Source organism: Ursus arctos, unplaced genomic scaffold (genome assembly GCF_023065955.2).
Source record: "Ursus arctos isolate Adak ecotype North America unplaced genomic scaffold, UrsArc2.0 scaffold_15, whole genome shotgun sequence".
NCBI lineage: Eukaryota > Metazoa > Chordata > Mammalia > Carnivora > Ursidae > Ursus > Ursus arctos.
This window is the reverse complement of record NW_026622819.1, coordinates 55184238-55202275: the sequence shown is the minus strand read 5'-3', so window position 1 is coordinate 55202275 and position 18038 is coordinate 55184238. Positions and strand designations below refer to the sequence as shown.

At 43.5% G+C, this 18038-nt stretch overlaps 1 protein-coding gene across 12 annotated transcripts in view; it reads right to left on the bottom strand.

The window, feature by feature from the left end:
• The window catches only part of TENM2 (teneurin transmembrane protein 2), a 523183-nt gene that overhangs the window by 433085 nt on the left and 72060 nt on the right, over positions 1–18038 (bottom strand). For 2 of the 12 annotated variants that reach the window (XM_057312300.1, XM_057312299.1), the window contains exon 1: positions 1–18038. This exon is cut by the window's left edge. The exons of the other annotated variants lie outside the window; for them this stretch is intronic. The gene's annotated coding sequence lies outside the window, so the exon portion shown is untranslated. 12 annotated transcript variants of the gene reach the window in all.

Below are 18038 nucleotides of genomic sequence, written 5' to 3'. Positions count from 1 at the left end.
AATTCCCTAAATGGTAATTGCTTCTATGAGCTGTTCAGTTAAAAGGGACAAATATTTCCGCTCATTAAAGGGGATGCCATTTAGATTGGGTCCTAGTTAATGCAAGGAAGCTTTAAGCAGGATGCCATTAGAAAAAGGAGGTCAGGATTCTAGGGGTCAAGTGACACCTTCCACATACCAATGTGCCCAACTGGAGGGTGCTGGGCTGAATTTGGCTCAAAAATCAGGAGATCTGACAACACGGAGAATGTATTTCCGCATGTCAACCATTGCGAAATCCCACCACAGCAAAACGGTCAAACACCTGTCAATGTCAGGCTGAGATTAACAAGTAGAGATTCCCCTTCCTCGTTCGCACTAATAACTTCTCTGTGTGGTATTTAATAGAAAAGTGTAACAAACTGGAGAATGGGCCCTTGTTTGCTTCCTTCAGGCAGTGGAGTTTATGTCTCCTGTTGGCAAATACTGTACTGATAGTATGAATGAGAAGAATGAGATAAAACTTTGTTCTTGAGGAGGACATGGCTGATGCAAGCTGCATCAGGACCTTGAGAGATGGCTAGAGAGGATAATTCCAGAGGTACCACAGAAACACGTGAACTTGGACAACCCATCCTAGTAGCAACTTCCAATAGATGTGCAACTTCCATGTTCTGGATGCTATTTGCAGGCTGTGGAGAATGAAGAGAAGGCACGGCGTACCAACAGGCTTCAGCTACTTCCAACTTAATGGGGGAGACACACGAGACTCCATCCTGCACGGGGTGTGTGCGCACACACAGACACACAGGCTGAATGAACCGCAAGATACGCTTAAACAAAAGGAGATGCTATAAAAGTGGACAGTTGGGGGACTTAACTTAGGCCTCACGTGGGTATTGATAACTGAGTTCGATCTACAGGAGGAGGGGATTAAGACAGAAGAGAAGGCCAAGACAGAGTAAGCACTATACATGTTCAAAGACTCTGTGGAAGGGGAAATCATAGTGTTTTCAAGAAATGGAAAGCGAGCTGGTGTGGTTGGAAGCAAAGGAGAAGAGAGGGGATGGTGTGAGATAAAGCTGGAGAGGCAAGTAAGAGTTTAGATTACAGCCCCTAGTAGGATTTTGATCTGTATCCAAAGAACAATGGTGTAAAGGGTTTTCAGAGGGGGAGGGGTACCCCATGACGAGATTCCAGTTGCACCGTGAATACACAGGGACGGGGGTAAAGTAGATGTGAACAGATGCAATTAGAGGCTATCATGGCTCCGGATGAGAAAGGATGGTGGTGGTGGTGGTTGAGAAAATGCCAGTGCCTATTCAGGTGCCCTTGTTTCTTTTTTTTTCTAGCCCCTAAAGAACACTCTCTCCTTTCCATTACCTTCTCTAGCAGCTGTAGTGTCTCCTCCTTCCTTTCTCCTTTCCCAAAAAATCTTCTGTCTTTAAGAATAACAATCAACTAAAACAACAACAAAATGCCTCCTTCCTCATACGGAGGCATCCATTATTTGACATCTTAAGAAACATTTCTTGTGAAGGTGGAATATATATTTTGCATCTATTTCTTCTCTTCTCAAAGAGAAAATCTGGCTTTTGTCTTCTTCAGTTCAGTGACATGGCTGTCTTGATGGCCATTATTTACCTCCCTAGTGACATTGGTATGGCTCCCTTTCACTTAATGGATTTTGATGCATTTAACAGTATTGCCCACATTCACCTTGAAATCCTCTCCCCCCCCCCTTGGCTTCTGGAGCCATGTAGCCTCATGGCTATTCTCTTGGCTCCTGGACCTCCTTATTCTGTTGCCTTCAAGGCTTTTCCCCCTCCCTTGTAATCCCTCACTGTGGATTTCTGTCAAAGGGAGGTCCATGGATGACCGTTCTCAGGGTCCACTCCCTTGCACAATCAAAAGCCAACTCCATGTGGGTTTCTTCCTCAACTTGTCTTCTCAAATCCACTCATAAGCCTCAAATCCATTGGAAGATAGATCTGATTTTATTTGCCATCATCACTGCATTCTCAGAGCGTTAGGTGGAAAACAAACATAAAACAGTATCTTCTTCCCGAATGGTTTCCTTCAAAAGAGCTTTCTAACTTGTCCATCTGTATGAGGGTGAAGATCCCCCAGCCCAGCATCCTGGTCCCCACCGATACGGCGCCAGCCTTCCCGTGCATCTCCCTCACCCTCCCAAACCCCAGGTCAGCTTCATGTACTGCTCTACCCAATACCCCTCACCCTTGGGTTTCTTTTACAAAATACACTCTTTTGGAAGAGTTTCAGATTTGTAGAAAAGTTGCAAAGATAATCCAATGAGTTCTCCTATGCCCTTCACCCAGGCCCCTAACATCAACATCATACATCACCACGGTCTGTTTATCAAAAATAAGACACGAACACTGGCACGTTACCAGTAATGCAACTCCAGACTTCACCAGTTTATTTTGTCCCAGGATTCAATCCAGGATATCACACTGCATTTAGCACACTTGCTTTTTAAATTCCCATTGCCATGGCTTTGCTGTAATGTCTCCTTTCCCCGCCAATTTTTTCCCTGCGAACCTTCCAGCTTCTTTTTCCCCAGTGTTGCCATTTGTGCTGTGGCTCCAGCTCCTAGCCTCCTTTCATGTGAAACCTCTCCATGGGATGGATTACCTACTTCTTACCTACTTCTTTCTCTTCCTTCTAACTCTTCCAGAGCTTCCTCTTGTGTCCACTCATTCAACCCCTGCTGTATACACTCCTATCAACCTCAGTACCTCTAACACAGAAGGAATGAAACACTCACTGATTCATTTTTAACTAAGAACGTAGAAAATGCATGTTGACAAGGATTCATTCTAAATGTAATTTCCCCCTGCCCCCATTTTCCCACTCGAGGAATCACTGAAGACTCGAACCTCGGAACAGCTAACCTCTTCCCGTTAAGCTGCCAGGACCAAAACGACTTATCTCCCTTTGAGGTTCACCAGCAGAAGCAACACATTTGAAATAAACATGTGTAATTTGTCATGCCCAAAGAAAATGTTTGTTTTTCTCGAACAAGTGTTTTATCTGGCAAACATGTGCCACTTGTAACTTTTGTATAACGTGTGTTTGTAGAAGCAGCTTTAGATTTTATCTGGGTTCTGAGTGGACTGGTGGGTGACACATCTACTGTAATACATTCTTCAATTAAATAGGTGGATAGAAATAGAATTTAAATATTCAGGAATAATAATTGTTGGGGAGAGAAGCCCTAAGCGATATTCCTCACTGTCTATCACTTTTCTATTCTTATTACTCAAATTTAGGGCTTATTAACATTTTTCTAATATTTTTCTCCAAGCGAAAAGAGAAGTGGATACAGAAGTGGAACTGAAAAGTAATAGTAATATTATTATAACACTTTGCACTCTCTAGTTGGTCACATTTACTGACCTCCTGATGTTTCTTAAGAATAAACTATGCTTTGGGGCACCTGGGTGGCGACTCTGGATTTCAGCTCAGGCCATGATCTCAGGGTCGTGGGGTCAAACCCAGCATCAGGCTCTGCGCTCAGTGGGGAGTCTGCTTGAGATTCTATCCCTTCCCCCTGCCCCTTCCTCTGCTCACTTGTTCTCTCTCTCTCTAAATGAAATCTTTTTTTTAAAAGAAGAAACTGTGATTTGAGACAAAAAACCTATTTACACATGCTTTTACCAAAGACAAAAAAGAAGAAAGAGAATGGCTAAGAAGGGGTAGAAGTTGAAAAATATTAGGTATTTATTAAGCATTTACCGTGATCTATCACATATGGTTATACAGTGCTTGTCTTCTTCTCCCTTAATTCTCTAAACCAGCTCCTGAAACTTACTGCTATAACGCCCATTTTACAGATGAGGAAACAGAGCCTCAGAGACGAAGTCATTTGCCCAAAATCATACAGTAGGAAGAGGTGCAACCTGCTGTTCTCTTGATCTCAAAGGCCGGTCGCACTACATCCCCTCAGAAGAGAAGGTAAGAATATGTAATTCCAGACCGGGATTTAATTCCACCTACGTAGCAGAGAGGCTTTAACGAGGAGAGACTACCCCAGCCTATTTCTGAAAGCCCACAGCAACGCATATCTGCCGCAAGCCCGGAGAATCCAGGCAGAGTGGGTGTGTAAAGATCAATGGTTTTCTCCCTCTGCCTGCCTTCTGTGCAGCAGGACTCGCAAACGAAAGGAGCAGACAAATTGGAAAACTCAATCAGGGATAGAAACCTCAGAGGAGAAGCCTCCTGCGGCAACTGTGAAGAACTCAACATCCTACAAAACTCCTCTTGTTACAGGGCACATGTTGACATCGCTATTATCATGTAAATGCCTGGTAACAGAAGGATACCTCATGGGGGTAAAAATGAATCACCCTTAAAAAACGAACAAGGCACTGCAGACCTCCAGGCAGACTCCTCTGACCTCTGGTAACCACTCCCGGGGAGGCATTATGTTCCACTGCGTGAAACACTAGCTCTGGAGGAAGTCCCTAAACCTAAGGATGTAGACAACTGCTCTTTGTGGCTCCCAAGGAACCATTATAGTCAGTGAGGTAGACAGAACACGTTGTCTTCAAGTTTTGAGCAACCCTCCGGAGCTGCACATGAACCATCTCCTCTCCTGATGCGTGTTCCTGGTTGGGACACATTCCAAACACCTCTCTGCACCTGTGTCACGAGCAACGCCGGGGAATTGGGGGTGGAGTGGAGTGTCCTTCCGACATGTGCCACCACGCTGTGCCTCCATCCCCAAGTTGCCCCCAGGAGACACATAATGACCTTCGAGTTAGAAGTCCATGGCTGCCTCATGATTCATTTGGCTGGTCTGGGTAGGCTCTAACGATGTCATCACGTCAGTTACTCTGCTTTCTCCTCAAAGGAAAACAGCCAGGTAAGGAAGTGGAAATCTCGCTGTCTGTTTTGTTTTTAATTGTAGGCCAGTGATTCCCAATTTTCTTAAGCACTGTATAGGTCACAAAAAATAGGTTCGCTCCCTTAAATAGTAAAAGAGGGCTGAAATCAACACTACAACTCTCTTCCTGATTCCTAATTGCAAAACTGGGGACTTAGTGGTCATCTTTCGGGTTCCAGTTGGCTTCCCCTGTGTGCTATGCAATCATCGTCATATTCTGTGGAATATTGCCCTATTTTCCTATGTAGGGCATGTATCACTTTATATATAAAATACACGGATGTATAAAAATACATGCACATGCATACGTAGATGATATAATCCATGTTTTTATGCAGAAACTGAGATATGACAGCTGACGTTTCACTAGAGAGCTTTTAATAAAGACCTATGCTTCACTAGATGCAATCTAAGGCTACCAGACAGACTACACTTACACTCTTGGGGTCTACAATACGAGCCAAATGCATCCTTGTGGGCAGTTACGGAGAAAGTACAGACACAGAGAAATAAGAACTTTTGGCAGAGATGTGACTGGCCATGAAATTTTGAGTCCTATTCCAAGGGTTGGAGTGAAAAATGAAAGGCGAAGTTCTATTTTTCACTGATTACAAAAAAGGGAGAATCAGTGTGATTGCGGAATGTCTGCTCTACCAGTGATGGAGAGGCATTTTCAATATGGAAAGCATTTGATGGAGAAGCTGTGTTTTTAGACAATGTTTGTCTGATGGGTGGACTGTCATTTGGGGGCTCTGAGAAAAAAGGTCTTTGCAGGGAGCTGGTGAGAAGGATAGAGAAAGGAGCTCTGACAAGTGACTTGGAACCTCACTACTGTCTCTTGACAACTGTATTGGAAATCTTGCTTATATTGCTTCCCGCAGGATGGTCAAAGTCAGCGGAAGATCAGCTCTGTGACAGAGGGCTTAGAGGAGCCCCCTCTTTTACACTCTGACGGGTCCAGGCACTTCAGCATTTATGTTTCTGGGTTTGCTTTTGGGCAGGGACTGTCTGAAAACCCATTATTCCTCTCTCTATTTTGGTTCCTCTGTGTTAAAAACTGATGTTCTGGCAGTTGAAGAAGGCAAGCGTGTGCATTTTCTAAGTAGAAATCATGCCGCGTCGACCATTGCTTTACCCAAATAAAACTTTTTGCTTTCAGACTTTCAGTGGGCATGTTCCTTTTTTTAGCTTAAAAATTTTCTGGTCTGTATTAGCAGCCTCTTTCACCAGCTTAGTCTCTCCCATTTTGCCAGCTGTGGACCCTGCCAGTGTGATTTCTTTTGTGCCCTGCTTTAAACAGTCTTAGAAACAGACCATATTCTGCCATCAATCCATGCAGAGAAATCGCACTGACATGAATGGAGGCTCCGTGCAGGAATCAAAGCCAGGGCATGGCTTCATCATATCTTAAAAAAAAAAAAAAAAAAAAAAAAAAAGCCCTCTTTTTATTTTGTCTGTTAATAACAAAAAATACACTCAAAGAGCTGAGATAGAGGTTAAATCAAGAAACCAGGCAATGAGAAACTGAACTTCCAGGATGTTATTTCTTTTATCTGTAAACTATAATAGGATCTAGTCCCCTTTTAAAAATGTTCAAGTATGAATACCTAGATAATTACAATAAAATAATACTGGTTAACACTTATTAAAGACATATTATGTCTTAGGCACTGTGCTAAGTACTTTTTTCTAATATAATAACCTTTTAGAGCAGGAACTATTATTAAAGTCCTCTTTTACCCTTCTGGTAGTAGCTGAGCCAGGATTTGAACTAAGGCAGGCTGACGGTGGACAGCATATTCTTAACTACTTCTCAAACCAGCCCAACAGGCAAAGAACATTGTTGGCCCGAAAAAACAAATGAAAGCACACACTAAGGCGGATTATTTAAGGTAGCTGGCTGGAATCTGAACGACCTAATTGCAAAGGAACAAAGACAACTCGAATTAGTTTATGCAAATGCTAAAATAATCATTAATAACAAGACATTCGAAATGTCCAACCAACCTGGAAGATGACAGAACCATGGCCAGGGGCAGCCCAAACGGGCTGGGCTGTGCAGAGGAGAAACACTGCAATCTGCTCCTTCCACCTGCTCAGATTTACTTCTGGCTCCTCTTCCACAAACCCAAGAATGAGGTGAGCTTAGGTTTGTGGAAAGGCCAGCGGTTAGGAAGAAGGTAACACGGCCACTGACCTACAACTGGTTCTGGCTTTCTGCACTGCATAGCTCTTGCTCCCAGGGATCCTTGCTTATCTCCAAATGTAAGGTAGGATGGAGAATAGGAAAAGGAAAATACGGATTTCAAATGCAATTATTTGCCTAGGAATTATTTTTAAGGCCTATCTTGATTATTTGCTAGTTTGTTTCATTTATTCCTTTCTTCAATCAGGAAACATTTATGTCCCAGGTACTATGCTGGGCAAGAAGGATGCGATGTTCAATGAGCCATAAGCACTTTCCTTGAGACGCTTACAAAATCTTGGACTGCGCTGCTGTCCTGTGCAGTAGGCTCAAGGGCGGCTGTATGATCTAGGTTTTGCCTCCCCTTCCATTGTCAAGAGCTGTTCCTAGGACTCCATTAGTCAGCTTTACCTGCATCCAGGTAGGGCCACGTAACTGTTACTGTAGAGAGAGAGGAAGTGATGGGTCAGTGATCAAGAGACAGTGGTACTTCCCATGGCTGAATGGAGAGGATGCCGATGATCAAAGAGAATATGCAGAGCCACCAACTAGAGGGAGTTTGGCTTCCTGAATAATCCACTGGACTGCGATGAAAGCAACAGACATTCTTCTTCTAAGTTAAGCTACTAGGGGAATCCAAGCTTTTCTGCTTGGATCCCCCTTAATATATGATCTATAAGCAAAGTGTTTTTGAAGATCTATTCTGTGATGAACTATTTTGGCTCAGAAGATCTAAATATTTCCCTTATTTTCAAGATCTTGTTTGATATTTCACTGCTGCTTGCATATGCTCTCAATAATTATTAATAATACTTTCCTCACAACGAATCAGTAAGGTGTCTTTTTCTTGATGCAATAGATTTAATCTAGGAAATATTTTAGTAGATTCCGTTACTGTAAATTAATCGAGGGTTCACATATTCTAAGGAATTTTTCATTTAAAAGGTCCCTGGGGGGTATATAACTTGAAAAAGAGAAAAGCAATACTTCCCATGAGCTAGGCACTGTGCTAAGACAAAAACATATTTATCTATATATGTACACACACACATACATACATACTGCTTCAATTTATCCTTACAAAATTCCATGAAGGAGAAACCTGGAGCAAAGCATTGGCTCAAGGTCACACAAAGATGCTCAGTAGTGACCAGGATCTGACTCCATTACCTGACACCTACCATACCTGTGTTTTCTCAGTGTAGCGAAGAACACTTTTGTGTTCTTTTGGCAAAACTGAAGCCACTTTTGGCATAACAGAAATCTCCATGGACCATGTACCCACCACGGATTCTTTATATTCTCATAATTGCCATGGGAGAATAAAAAGAATTCAACAGAAAGTTAACATACAAGTTACCACTTTTAAGGCATATCAATGACAAGAGAGAAGCAATGCCATGTATCAGAGTATTCATTTGAAATTAAAGGTCGGTGACTCCAGCTCCATCTTTTACAGTGCTGGTGGACATTCTTGCCTACCACCTTCCATGAACAATCCCCTGGCTTCCCTGTTCCCATCTCTCCCATACTCTGGACCCATGTGGTTTGCAAGCATTGCCTCCATTCCCAGGTGCACGGGTGGGCACCTGAGTCCAGCACGGCCAAACAGACCATGGCATTCCTCTAGTCACAGAGGTCACAAGTAGGCATGCAATGGGTCACACAGATCAAATAAGAATCAGTGATGGGGTGTTTCTTGCTACACTGGAGAAAGAGACTCTAAACAAAGTGAGAAAGGGAAGCGTGATAAGTTTACATCTTGCTTTCACGTGGACTCCAAGAACAGAACTGATCCTAAACAGAAGTGATCCAAGATAGGAACCCCTGGAATCAGCCTCTCCTGAACTTTTCTATCCTATCATCTCAGTCAATATATATATTTTTTGAGGTTAAATTGAAGTTCTGTCATCTGTAATCGTATGAACACTCAGCAGTAAAATCATTACTTAAGTGACTTTCAGTGAAAAAATGTGAGCGCCAATGGCTTTTTTAAAAAGTATGCAAAACTTAAAAATATAAAACTGACAAAAGAGCTGCTGTGGTTGAGATAGGGCTGGCCCACAATCTACCCCTTCTATTCTTCCAGCCCCTCCTGGAAAGGGAATCTCACGGCTCACTAGAACACCATTCAGAACCTTGAACAGCAGATGCTCCCTGTTTGCCCCTGGGAATAATCATCCCCGTGCTGTGTGAGACGGTTGTGAGAAAATACCCAAGAAGGTACTTGATATTTAGTAAGTGCTTAATAATACACGTAGAAGCAAAGAGTGGAGAAAATCGACACAAGGAAGAGGTTAACCTTTGGCAGTTGAGTCACTAGGAATTATACTACTCCTTAGTATGTGCCTTCTGGTAGGTTCAGGGGACTCTAAGACATGGCCCTACAAATTCCAAACCACTAAGCCCCCGCTAAGGTTTATGGGTGGGAGACAAGCTCTGACTAGAGCACGCAGGGGAGGCAGGATCCATACTATGGTTTTGGCCAGCCCAGTTCCCACTGGCCTCTTTTGGAGCACTGTCTCCATCTTCCCTCCTCATTTCCAGGCCAGGAGGTTCACTGGGGGACTTCACCTTTTGGCCAACGCGGGTATTCTTTTCCCCTGGCCATAGTGACTGGGTTCAGGGAAAAGCATATGTCCCAAATTACTCCAGTGAGAGTCCATCTTGGGACCTTGTTGTTGGCATCCAGTGGGAAAGGAAAGCTTTACTACAATTTGGCTGGGTTGTCATACAGACAGATACGTAAGCCTAGACCTAGTGGAACTTATCTTGTTATTGTAAGTGGAGTCTCCCTAAAAACGATGCCAACAGAAAAAAGAGAAGAATCAGGAGATGGAGAGAGTGTGTCTTAAGCGATTTAAGCATCTGGATCCAGCCATGCCTTTAATTGGAATTTCCCTGTTGTATGAGGCAACGCATTTCCCCTTAATTTTTGCTGAAGCCCGGTGAAGTTCCACTGCTGTCATTTTTAAGGGAGATCATTCTGTGTAATAATGTAAGCAAAAGCATCCCAGAGAGCTTAGATCTGAGGAGTTAGGGGCTAGTTCTCCATGCTACAATTTGAACTTTAAACGTGGCATTTAGTCATGGCATCAGGGACAGAAAAAAAATATATGAATTTAGAAAATTTTGAGTGTGACACATTGGGTAAGGGGTTTCACTTGTCACGTTCTATGTTTTCTCTTCTGTAAAATGAGTGACACTAATTCAGGGGTCACAAATGGTAGTCTGTGGGCCAAGATGACCCATGAATATGTTTTGTTTGGCTATTATATTTCCCTTACCCCTAGCACGCCTTTTAAAAAAAATTATTCTAAAGATTTATTTATTTGAGAGAGAAAGAGAGAGCACGCAGGGGTAAGGGGCAGAGGGAGACAGATATCCAAGCGGTTCCACACGGAGTGTGGTGCCCCATGCACGGCTTGATCTCACCACCCTGAGATCATGACCTGAGCCGAAATCAAGGATTGGACACTTCCCAGCCTGAGCTACCCGGGCGCCACCCCCCCCCCCCGAGTCCCTTTTAAGAAAGTAAGTAGGCAGGTGTTTTGCTGAGGCCAAAATAACAGTGTTTTAGCATTTACTGTCTCACATCTGCCTGCCTGGTACTCGTACATATTTGGGTTTACAGTCCCTTGACTAATGCTCTTTTTTGGGACCACCGTGTGACGTTTCCACCTTGGATTTGCCTGTTTCTCTTGTCCGAATTTGTAAGTTTGGCAGCTTATTATGGCGGGACATACTCAAAGAGGGATGACCCGGGGTAGCACACCTGCCAATTAAACTTCTATTTGAACCCTATGAAGTGACTCTCCTGGGGATTTTCCTATTGATGAGAGGACTGTTCATACATTCAAGACGGGGAGGATACAGAAGCATCCCCCAGGGCCTGTATCTCAGCAATCAATCCATCTGCCTTCTCTACTGCTTCCCCTTTTCCTGCAGGGCTGGAAATCAATTGTGTGTTAGCTACTCTCTAGGTCTGAATCCGGGAGCCTGGGAATTGAAATGCACGTTGTTTCATTAGCCACAGCAGCAAAAGGAAAGAAAGGAGCTACCCTCAGTGACTCCCCTACATGAAGTGCATGTTAAGGAATAGTTGATTTATTTTACCATGGCACTGAGGAAAATTAGGAAAAATACAGAAAATTCAGTGACCACATTAAACCATATCACATGATATCCAGAGATGAGGGTGGGCTGAGACAGGAGACCAGGAGACCGGAGAGAACAACTCTGAACGTATAGAAAATCTCCATACACACATTCCTTGGCAGACTGTATAGTTGGGGGGCGGGGGGGAAGAAATGCTATCTTTTTTAAGAATTAGATATGTGAACATTTTTCCTGTTCGTTCAGATTCGCTCAAAATACCATGCAGGGATGCATTAATGAAGATTAAGTATATTTAGAGAGAATAATTCAAAAGACTTTATCAATTTGGTACTATTTCCTTCAAAATGGAAAAATCTTAATTTAACAGGATACAGATGAAGTCCCAGATTTATTGAAATAGTTTGGAGCTGAATAGATGGAGTAGGAGTGACAAATCCTTTGTCCCTGGTATTTTAGATTCTTTACCTTGAATTGAAACCCAAATAACATAAACTCTCAATTTCGCGTGATGTTCTAAAGAGAAACTGGTACACATTTTGATATTTCCTTCCAATGTATGACATCCCTTTTGACCTTCTTTTCACCCTTTTTTGGAACAAAAGAATTACAGTGACAAATGCAAATGTGTGCAATCGTCTATTCACTGGTTGGCTGACAGGAAAACATAGTTTTATAGTTCTCTGGCACCCAAAACTCACCTAACTCCTCATGCTGGAGAAGGTTGAAAGCTGGTAAGCAGAGGGTACTAGGAATATCAACTCCTGGAAGACAGGAACTATGCCAACCTTTGGCCAATGACCATACCCGTGATCATTGTTCAAGTTTGCATTGGATATGATTTAGCCTAAAATGGAATGGTGAGTGATTTCTGTGAAAACCACAATTCCTGCTTCAAATGATCTAACCACAGGAAGAGAAGGGGAAAAAAAAGAAGAGAAGGGGGAGGACAGGAAGCAGCAAGCCCTGAACTTCCACTGCATTCTACAGGTGAGGCTCTGTGTCAATCATACTCACACATTGTTTTATTTATCTCTTTACCAAAACAAGGCCCCCCAGAACAAGAAACCTTTTAGGTTGTCGTTATCTCCCCCACCCCCATTTTACAGAAGGAGAAACTGAGGCTTTGGGGATTACATAATTTTGTCCAAAGGCACAAAGTTAAGAAGTGACGGAGCCAGAATTTGAAGTAGACCGTAATTCTCACGTCCATTCTTACAATTATTGTTCTCACTATGACACTATTGAGGTTCTGGTCGGCTGTTCTCTATTAAATTAACCCTGAATTCGGTTGTAAAAACTCTTCAAAGTTATAATCTATGGGCCAGTTAACTTCACCTTATGCTTTACTCCCTTACTCTCAGAATTCCCTGAATTCCTTCCTCTTTCCCATGCATTCACAGGAATATTCATTATATGTCAAATATATAACTTTACCCACTAGCCTGACCACGGCCTTGCTCAATCTGTGTGATTTCTCACCAGGGCCAGGGGATCTGCTGGTTAGGCAAAACCAAACAAATAAACAAACAAACAAAAGCCAAAAAACCAACCCTTCATATGTTGGCTGACATTTTTGTAACGTTAGAAACAACAGGGTGGGTTGGAACCATGCCCGCGCTAGTTCTCGGAAGGCTGGAAGCATCTCCGTCAGGTCGGCGCAGAGGAAGAGGCTGGGCTAATGCATGGAGGAGCCGCCTTGGCATTGGTGGACCGGAGAGCGGCTGGGCTGCCTGTCTCTCTTAAGCACACACTGCCATGGCATCCGACCGCATTAATGAGTTTCCTGGGGATTGGAAGTGGAGCTGTGGAGGGCTTGTTAAACTGGAGTTCAGAAACCCTTCCTTCTGAAATGATGTGCTCTGGCTCCCGGCGGTGCGAGCTGCTGCCTGCACCGCGTGGGCCTGCCCTGCAGCACGCAGTGGTCATCCGCAGACCCGTCTCACTCTCGCCCTGCACAGCCCCAGGCCTGGCCCGCACCATCTCCCAGGCTAAAGTGACCCGTCTCTTGGACTTCCTGGGTGAGCTGACCCAGGTTGATGCTGGTGAACAGAACGATCTTGGGGGAATGAGGAAAAACAGGAGAGCGGGAGAGGGGGGAAAAAAAACCCTCCTGTTTTTAGTTGGAGCTGATCGATGTTTCATCTTCCATGGTGCGCACAGAACCCGAGCTTACGTTCAATTTCAAAAGCGCTGTCCTTCTACTTGCTTTGAAACTTAAGCAATCACCTTCCCCCTATGAAGTGGCAGAAGCTGCAGGTCCAATGATGCTAAGAAAAGTCAAGCCAAGTGGAGACATGCATCTGATTAGAAATACGGTGAAGACAAGTGCTTCTGTATTGCGGACTTTCGTTGTCTAGCACAAAGCTGGCCAGTGAGCTAGGTGAGCAGACCCTGTGTTCGTGGAGTCTGACAGCCGCTTGATTGACTCACCTACATTTGCTTTTTAATCCAAAGCAGCCTTCCCACCCTGTTCATTTCTTTTCCGCCAGCAGTATTTTAAGCTGAGGTGGGGAAAATTAAAAGCTACTAATTCCTTGGTGAAAAGATCAAAAAAGTACCCAAAAGGCAGCTAAGGGGACTTTTTGTCTCTTTAATTGCTCTCATTTCAGTTTGACTGCTCCCTTGTACTTTTTTTGTTTTTACATCTTTTGCTCCAAGTGCCCAAAGCCTCCTTTCTCTTGCATTTACGATAAAGCAAGTCACACAACAGTGTGCTGCAAAGAGCTGAACTTGGAAATGATCTCAATGTCTTACTAAGGTGTGGTATGAGCTTACTCCCTTCCCAGGGCTGCACGTGGGAGAACCAGCTTGTTTGGGCCGTTGGCCAATTCATGTTTTTAAAGGCCAAGCCTGGTGAACTGTATTATTAACAGTTAATTCAGAAGCCTGCCATTAATTATAAGAAAACTTAGAACCAATACAGGAAACTTCTCATCTATGATCTTCATAAATTCTGCTGAGACGGTTGAAGCCTCAACTTGAGTTTAGACTGGCCATGCGCTTACGCAGTCCTTTTCATTTACTCTTTGCATCCCCAGGGAGCCTTGTCCCAGTACCTCTGTTCAATCTGCTGCCTGCTAGAGAACTGAACTAGGAGAAGGCAGTAAGCAGGAAAGGTGAAGAATCAATGCTTTCTCCAACTCTAGGGTCCCAGAACTTCTTTTGTGCCTGCCTCCTTCATGTCTTGTTTTTGGGTGTATATTTACTACCATATTTCCTAGTACATAGAATCATTTACTATTTCTTCTTTAAATTAATTCAGTTATTTCCCTTAAACTTATCTGAGAAAAAAAACCTGTATCTCTACTTCATAACACAAGGAAAATTTATGATAGTATTTATGTCATAAATAGAAGGTAAGAGCAAAAACAAATATAGGGTATGAAAAACAAGTGGAAACAGAAGTGTTTACAAAGTCATATGAAATGCTATTGTCAGGTAATTATAAGTACAATTGTCATGATTTGTGATCGTTAGGTTTTATAAATCACCATGAACACTGGACTAGGAAATGCTGAACCATTCCTCTTACAGGAAATACAGGGCTAGGTTCCCAGGGAGCCTCTGGTCACCAAATTTTCATCAACCTGTCAATAAATAGCTTTGTTTTTTTATGTGTGCTTCTGCCTCAAAACATCTTAATAGACAGTGTTAATTCATTAACATTGAACTCATGGTCAACAGCACTGTAACTCCTGCCTGAACAAAGCCTGCCTCACAGACTTTCTCCATAAGGCACATCCCAGCCTTCTTTCACTTTGGATCGCTAGATAGCCCTCCAGTACTGCACTCAAGAGCCATTTTAAGCAGCAGGATTACCAACAAAAAGCACAAAAATGGGGAAAACCTGGCACTGAATGGACCATCAAAGGATACTCTTTAACTTCATGAGAACTGCAACAAGAAGGCAGAGTGGGGACTCCGATCTTTCACTGTTCGGCACGTGCCCTTGAATAATGATCCAAGCGCCTGAGTACTGATTTGGGGATCACCGATACATCTTAGTGAGGATGCAAATAGACACATATGAAATCCATGAATAATAAGGATCAGCTATATTATGAAGTCATACTAGTATCAAATGGAAGTTTTCTCCTTGAGATAATGAAGAAGATTCTAAGAGTGTAAACCCGAAACACGGCTCTTGCTATGTGATTCAGTGTACTCAATGCCAAGCGTGTGACCCAGCTATCCCCAGGAGTATCACCCCTGATACTTGCTTAAGGATTTGGGAAATTCTCCCTTATCTCCATAAATTTGGGATATTTGAGATGGTCTGTGGCTTCCCAGAGCTTGGTCCCAGCCTCTCTGGAACACTGCCAGGTGGCTCACAACCTTCCACGGCAAAGTATAAGGGTGGCTATGTTTCTTTCCTTTCTCCCTCCCTCCCCTGCTGCCCCCGTTCCAGTTGGATGGGGCCTTCTAGAGAGCTGTGCTGGAAGCAGAACACATTTTGTGAGCAGCAACTGTAGAAGATCTTTATAGTGCCAGGGCTTATAAGGCATTCCAGAAAGCCTATCTCTCTAAGCCACATTTGTCCTAGTGTGTTACCTGATTCCAACATCAAGAGGAGGGTGGTGACTAATACACCTCTTAAAACTCACATATTTGAGTAATTTTGCCCTACTTTGTGTTGTTTTAAGTCTCCTGGTACCAGGACTACCACAGAAGAGTGGGTCCTAGTAAAGTCGCTATGTATAGGACAATAGGAAGTCATACGTTCTCACTTTTCACAAGAGATTGCAGCAGCAGTGCCCACCCAATCCTGGGAATTTGTGGATTCCAAGAAGGCGCACTTGAGATCCCCCATGTATAGTCTAGGCAACTGGGGATCATGTCCACCTCTCTTGCCCCACCCCCCTATTGAATTCTAGAGAGGTTCTTGGTAGGGCAGTGAATATTTCCTCTATCATCATCTCTCCCATCGGACTGTTTCTTGGTTCTGAGTTGCTAAAGACCTTTTGTCAATGAAGCCTTTGTAATTACCAGAGGACCTCTGAGATGCGGCACAAACCCCCCTCCAGCCAGCGGGTCGTGCTGCCGCCTGCCCCCGCGGGTCTACTCGGCATTTCAAAGGCTGCACGCAGGATGCGTTCTTTTCACTTTACATTTAGGATGGAAACGTTCCTCTTTCCACCTCATTACCACTATGATATTCTGTACAATAAAGGACTCTAAAGATACCCTAAGCTCTGGGTGACAGCCTGATACATGTTAACGCTGTTGAAACCCTCGGCTGAGGGCTAAGCCAAGTGCAAGTCAGATTAGACGTTGATAGCCGGCCAGGTAAGCACCCGGATCTTGCCGTCACAGAATTTACATGAAATAAGATGGTGTTCATGTTGTTTCCCTGGACTAGGGCTTGGGCAGCCTACACACGTACGTATATGTGACTTTTAAATAAAGGCATGGTGGGCCTAATCTAGGTTTTTATCCAGATCAGGTATCCCATTTTAGAATTATTATTTTAATTCCTCTTGTAGGAAAGACTGCGCTTTTCTGCTAAGGTTGATAAATTCTGCTGTTCACTGTATACTACTGAGCCTATTGCTTGAGAAGAAACCCACAGTGTTTTCTTTGTGGGAATGGGGGGAGAGTTCTTATAAGGATTAAAGAACTACGTGAAACTTAATTTTCTATTCCCTCCCGCCACCACTCTCGTGCAGACCCTATTTCCTCACCACCATGTTACTCTCACAGGTGCTTATTTACTCCCCCATTACAGGTTTACCTTCTGCAGTCCCCGCATATACCCCACGGGCAGATAATCGCCTTTGAGCCATATTATGCATATGTTTGTCCTGGTTAACAGCCTGTAATGGCTCCCTGTTGCCCAACACACTAGGCCTAAACACCTTTGCTGCCGTGGACAGAGATCTTCGTGCAGGTCCTACTCGACTCAGCCGAACCTTTTTTCTCTTCTTTTGAACACTAGTCTTCCACGTAAACACTGGTTTCAGCTGATTCCTCACACACATGATATGGGCACCTGTCTGAGTATCTTCATCTCCCACCCCATTCTAACTCACGAAGTCTTCTCTTTTTACTCCAGCCTACAAAGATACCACCCTCGATGGATTCCCTACAGCAGGGGTGGGCAAACTTTTTCTATAAAAAGCCAGATAGTAAATATTCTAGCTTCTACTGTCTATGTGGTCTGTGCCACAACCACTCAACTCTGTTAGAGCATGAAAAGGGCCATAGACAATAAGTCAATGAACAGTGTGGCTGGGTTCCAGGAAAGATTTATTTATAATAGGCAGTAAGTCAGATTTGGCGCATGGGCCAACCCCTACCGTACAACGTCAAGACAAACGCACATATGCCCTCAATCATTCACTTACTTTCTTCTTCCCTTGAATGATAAGCAAAGCTCAGCTTTGGTTCACAATTTAGAAATTAAGCCCCTTGACAATATAGGAAAAGAAAACTAAAACAAGAGTAAGCTACTGTTTAAGCACTTCCTCTATGTCAAGCACTCTTCTAAAATCTTGGTGCACTTTATCTGATCCTCATGCAATCTGGGTGTTGGAATCTGTTGCTACTATCTCTATGTCGCAGTAAAATAAAGTGGGGGCGCTAGAGAGGGCTTCAAGTGAGCCTTCCCAAGTTGCACACGTAAAAAGTGGCGGAGCTAAGATTCAAAGCCAGGGAGCCCAACTACAAAGACAGTGCTGCTAACTAACTTGCCATATCAGCTCTCAAACCCTTTATGTCATATAAGCATGGGCACATTTCATCCTTTATTTATTTATTTAAAAAGATTTTATTTATTTATGTGACAGAGAGACAGCCAGTGAGAGAGGGAACACAGCAGGGGAGAGGGAGAGGAAGAAGCAGGCTCCC